Source organism: Pteropus alecto, unplaced genomic scaffold (genome assembly GCF_000325575.1).
Source record: "Pteropus alecto unplaced genomic scaffold, ASM32557v1 scaffold189, whole genome shotgun sequence".
NCBI classification, from domain to species: domain Eukaryota; kingdom Metazoa; phylum Chordata; class Mammalia; order Chiroptera; family Pteropodidae; genus Pteropus; species Pteropus alecto.
Window position 1 is genome coordinate 3,261,739 of NW_006442117.1, and position 5,692 is coordinate 3,267,430.

At 44.7% G+C, this 5,692-nt stretch overlaps 1 pseudogene; it reads right to left on the reverse strand.

The window, feature by feature from the left end:
* Positions 1–4,952: 4,952 nt before the first annotated feature.
* Positions 4,953–5,071, reverse strand: LOC112470073 (annotated as a pseudogene).
* Positions 5,072–5,692: the final 621 nt, after the last annotated feature.

Below are 5,692 nucleotides of genomic sequence, written 5' to 3' on the forward strand. Positions count from 1 at the left end.
GGAGTTGTGGCCAGCGGTGGGCGGGGCCGCGGCGGAGCGAACCCGGTGCTGCCGCCGCTCCGCCTCTTGGGCTCGGGCTCCAGCGCTGCCAATGAGTTGGGACCACGCGGGCCCCAAAACAAGGGAGGCGCGGGTGGGGGACCGCCTTCCCCTCGCGGGTCCTGGAAACACGGCCCGGCCTCCTGTGTGTCTTCGTCAGTGATCCACGCGCTCCAAGGCCACCCAATACCTACGGTACATTAGGATCTTCGACTTTGAGTCGGAGGCGCTTTCTCTGTCTCAGTCACTGTCCTGTGGCCTCATCCACTGCGGGGGCCTAGTAAGCCACTTGCTACCTGTAGACGTGGCTTCGGCCCCTCCATCTCAGTCGCGGATGACATCCTCTGCCCTGTCCCACTCCCACTCCAAGGAAAGGGAACAAACCCAAAAGTTTATACTGAAATGGGAATGGAGTTAAACAGAAAAACTTGGAGTTCAGCTCCCACCTGTAAACATTCTAGTTTCTTATGTGGTTTTAGACAAGTTACTTAACTTCTGGGCGCCTCAGTTTGTCCATCTGTATGTGAATACAATAATGCCCCCATCAAACATTGTTACATGAGATTATAGACACAGAGGAAGTATTCAGTAAATGCTATTTTTAATTAATAAATGCTATTTATTAATAGACTTGATGTCTAGAAAACTAGAAATACATACCCTTACATTTATGTAGTGTATTAGCCATCTCTTCTATAACAACCTCAAATTAATGCTTTAAATCTTATTACTTTACAGTTCTGGAAGTCAGAAGTCCAAACTGGATCAGCTGGGCACTTTCCTTCTAGAAGCTTTAGGGGACAATATGTTTCCTTGCCTTTTCCAGCTGCTAGAGGCCACCTGCATTTCTCAGCTCGTGACTGTGTATCACATTGTCACACCTTCGCTCCCTCTGCCTCCATTGTCACATGCCCTTTCTTTCTGAACCTAAGTCTACTGCCTCCCTCTTATAAAGACCCTATGATTACATAGGGTCCACCCAGGCCATCCAGGATAATCTCCCCATCGCAAAATCCTTAATCGCATCTGCAAAGTCCTTTTTGCCACATAGAGTTACATACACACAGGTTGTGGGGATTAGGGTGTGGGCGTCTTTGGAGAGACATTAATCATCCTACATACAATGCTTTACACCTTTCAGAGCACTCTCATAATTCACAGGGCCTAGTGCAAAATGAAAATGCAGGGTCTTGGTTCTGAAAATACAAAGGATTTCAAGACAGTAACAGCAGAGTAACAGCAGAGTAACAGCACAGGGCACTGCAAAGCACAGAGCGCTGCGGGACGGACTTCACAGACCAAATGCTCTGTCCTTTACCGCTTCAGCTCTCCTGCCTCCAGCTCTCCCCTCGCTTAGAAACAAAAAGAATTTTGCTTGATTCTTTCAACTACTTTTCCATCTTCCCTTTTCTTTTCTATTCTTTTCTCTATTTTCTATCCTTCCCTTCCCTTTCCCCTATGAATGTGCTCTGTCCCCGCTGTTCTACTGAAGATTTTCTCTTATCAAATCCAGTGGCCTTTTCTCAAGATTCCTTGTCTCCGTAGTGCATTTGATATTGATAACGCGTACTTCCTGGAATTATGTTGTAAAAAATCCTGGGCATATTTTGTCGTTTAAAAAGTAGATTATAATTTTTCTTATTATAAAATCTCAGGTCCTCTAAAGGACCCTTCGTCTCAGGTTATCTAGCGCTTATGATGTCAAGTGTAGCATCCATGGTCTGTAGGAAGAGCCCTTTTAGATTTGTCACTGAGTGGTCAGCTTGCATGGTCGGTTGGTAGGAATGTGACAGCAGGCACATAACTCCAGTGCAAGGGTCAAATAGCTTTTGTCTTCCCAGTTAACTGGCCCGGAAAGTAACAGCAACAAGGATACCCCCTGTTTGTTTTTAGCTCAGAAGCCTGACGCACTTCTGGGGATGAATGTTTTTTCTCGGTGAGTGCAATTAGGAATCACAGGTGTTTGTCATCACATACTGTACCTAAATTCATGTATAATGACGTCTGTGGCGATCTGTTTTACTGTTAATTGTTACGAGTGTTTTGAAGAGATGGTTCCTTTGTAAACAGACTCCCAACCTCTTGGTTCTCTCACTGTGGTCTCTTTGTTCACTGTTGCTTTCTCTAAAATCAGCCGCACTAAAACCAACACCGTGACAGGCACCGGTGATGTCATCCCTGCTTCCTGCAGATTCCTCGGTGATGCACAGTTTGAACCTTTCCATCCCTAATGCTGTGCTGTCACGGAGGAAGGAAAGTGCATACGCTAAATCTTTGGTTGCAAGCCACAAAAATCACCTCTGGCTACGTTCTTTAAAAAAGAATAACAAATGACAAAAATCGTGGAGGCGCTTACTGCACCGAGGCGGAGATCACCCACCACTCACGCTTCTGGAAAGGCAAGTCCCGTCAGAACAGCACTCAGGGACTCTAAGCAGTCTTGCAAGGCGCTGCCATTGGACTGATCAATCCCAAACCCTTTTAGTCCTTTGTCCCTCCTATCAAAATTCAAATTCCTTCTAGAGCTCAGCTTGGAGCAAGCTCCTTGATTGTCAGCCCCACAAGAGTGAGTGGAATGAGCAGAAGTTTAGCCAGATGAGCAGTGAGTGCTCCACCCTCCATGATTAACAGCCAGGGGTGGATGCTGGTCAGACGGAAGCAGCACCTGTGCCTTCGGGAAGTGTGTTTGTGTTAGGTACTCCCTTCACACTTACTTTTTCTCAGCCTCAGCTTGCAGTCACCTGTTCATTAAATCATCGCAGATGCCCTCAGGGTGGAACACCAAAAAGCACACATTAGGACACTGGTGGCCCAGAAGGAGCTACAGTATGCCTATGGCAGTTTATGTCATTTATGATTTACCGACACCACCTGGATTAGATGAACCTAATTATCTGGAACTAAGGTATAGAAAAATTGACCGCAGGTTTCAAACGGAAAAATGTCTGGGCCTCCCAGGTCTACTAATCTGAGAAATGTCAGGGCCAGCTCTGTAGTCAATCAGCGTAATCCCCTCATTGCAAGCAATGGTAACTTCGAATTGATTTGGTTGGAACGGTTGACAGGAGGGGCTTAACCGGAAGGAACGCTCTCAGCACAGGTGGAAGCTCTGCTGGGCCAGCCTCACGACAGTCCCGCGATTCATAGCGAAGCCAGAGAAAGTGAGCCGCAGACAACCTCAGCGTGCTTCATCTCTTCGAATATGCTTAAGTCAAAATTAATCTTATTCATCTGTGGAACGTAGTCACACTGACACTATGCACAAAAAAAAAAAAAAACAAGTTAGCGTTTATTGCAGATTCACTCGCTTTGCTCTCAAATACAAGTGATGCCCCTCCCTCTTATCCCTGTGTCTCCCCTCCCCTCCTTGATACTGCATCTCCCTCTTCTCTGAGCGGATGGCCTCACTGTCTCACCCCCAAGTCCAGAGTGAGCCTGATGGCAGGTCCTACCCGTGCCCTTCATTTGGCCTGACGGTCTGCTGCTCTGTTAGGGGTTGGCGTCCCCTTGTGTTTATGTGTTCGACAGACATCTAGAGTGTGAAGAGTTAGAGGACTCCGTCTTCTTATACCAAATTCTCTTTAGTGGCTCTTCACTTCCTATGAACAATAGTCAATAAATATTTGTTAATTGACTGGTGAATGTTTTTTGGGATCTCAATTTATCCTAGAAGATATCTCTCTCAGAACTAGCCCTGAGCGCGGTGCCCCTGAATGTTTGCTATGGGCAGCTGGGAGGTGACCGCACTGCACAGGAACATTCCAGAGAAGGCAGTGAGATGAAGCTGGCCACCTTTCATTAGGGCAAGATGTCACGGCTCTTTAGACAGGGGTGTGTTTGGGGACTATCAAGACTGGGAGTAGCAGACTCGTCAGAGGACTGGTGAAGACCAAATCCTGGAAATCTATTACTTCAGAAGTCAGTTTTTTGTTTTGTTTTGTTTCCCTCAAGCACAAAGTAAAATGTCAAAGGCCTGAGAATGGTCTCGAACGGATGACTGTACTGCTTAAGAGACTTTGCGAAATAACAAAATTACATTAAGTATTTACATTTCCAAGATATCATCGAATGCATTGTGTTTCTGTGATGATTTTCTGGCTTAGTTAACTTCTAATGAAGGAGGAACTCACTGATGAATGGTTCTAAATACAAGTCAAGGTAATGGGGTGGAAATTTAATAACACCAGTAACTTTCAAGCCGAATTGTGTTTAATGAACCCGCCGAGTACTGGCAATCTGCTACGCTTAAACACCTGTGTTTGTAGATCGTGCCGGTGTGCTAACAACGGGCCATGGCAATTTTTTCCCCTATACTGTGTACTTCGCGTCCCCATGACTCTTTGGTAACTACCAATTTGTACTTCATCCCTTCACCTTTTTCACCCAGCCCCACAGTCCCCACTCCCATCTGGCAATCACCGGTTTGTTCCCTGTAGCTATGAGTCTGTTTTCATTGTGTTTGTTTATTTTGTTCCTTAGATTCTACATATAAGTGAATTCATGTGGTATCTGTCTTTCTCCGTCTGACTTATTTCACTCAGCATAATACCCACTAAGTCCATCCATGTCGTTGCAAATGGTAAGATTTTATTTTTTATGGCTGAGTAATAGTCCATTGTGTATATATACCACAACTTCTTTACCAGTTGATGGGCACTTAGGTTGCTTCCGTATCTTGACTATTGTGAATAGCGCTGCACGGAACAAGGGTGCATAGATCTTTTCAAATTAGTGTTTTGATTTTCTTTGGATAAATACCCAGAAGTGGACCATGGTGATTTTTTAAAAAGTGGATTTCCACCTGTAATTGGTTATAAAAGGAACTCTTTTTTTTTAGGCGAGGCAACCCTTGGTTGACCTCACAGATTGCAAGAAGCTTGTCAGCTTACAATCCCTTATTTCTTTATGTTTTATGCGTACAGCACCTGGTCTTCCTAGGTGGTCTCCCATCCAAATACTAACCAGGCCCAACCCTGCTTAGCTTCCAAGATCAGACGGAATTGGGCTTGTTCAGAGCTGCAATGCCATAGACTTATAAAAGGAACTTTTATTTGATGATAGGATTTCTGAATTTTTCTGAGGGAATTTCTTCCCCTATTCTTTTGACAAATAATAGGGATTAAAAGTAATAAAGCAAATGAACTTGGCTGGCCTGTGGCTCGTTATTAAGTACCTTCCTAAAGTATTTGCTGGTTGTTTTTTTTTTTTAATATTTACTCAGCTGTGACAGTCTCAAGCATTTTCACTTAACAGCATTAAAGCTGATAAACTTGAGTGAGTAAGACTTATTTCCATTTCTAAAGGAGCTTACATAGTGATATATGCAGTCTGGATAAAACCTTTTAGAACAAACATTATGGCATTATGCTAGAAGTTAATATATAATGTGATGGGGGATCTTAAATCTAAGTAATTGGGAAAACTGGAATAATAATTCTGCCAATTTCCTCCTCCCTCCTGATTTCTATAATGCAAAAGAATTCACACAATCACAGAGCTCTCTGTAACGCCTGCTCACTGGGACCATCTGGCTTGACCCATTCATCTCCTATTCCGGGCCACTGCATAGGGTCCAGGGCATGTCACAGTGAGGGCGACACCAATGGGAGAAACAGACTTCACGGGAAGTAGAGAGGGACGAGGTTGCAGACAC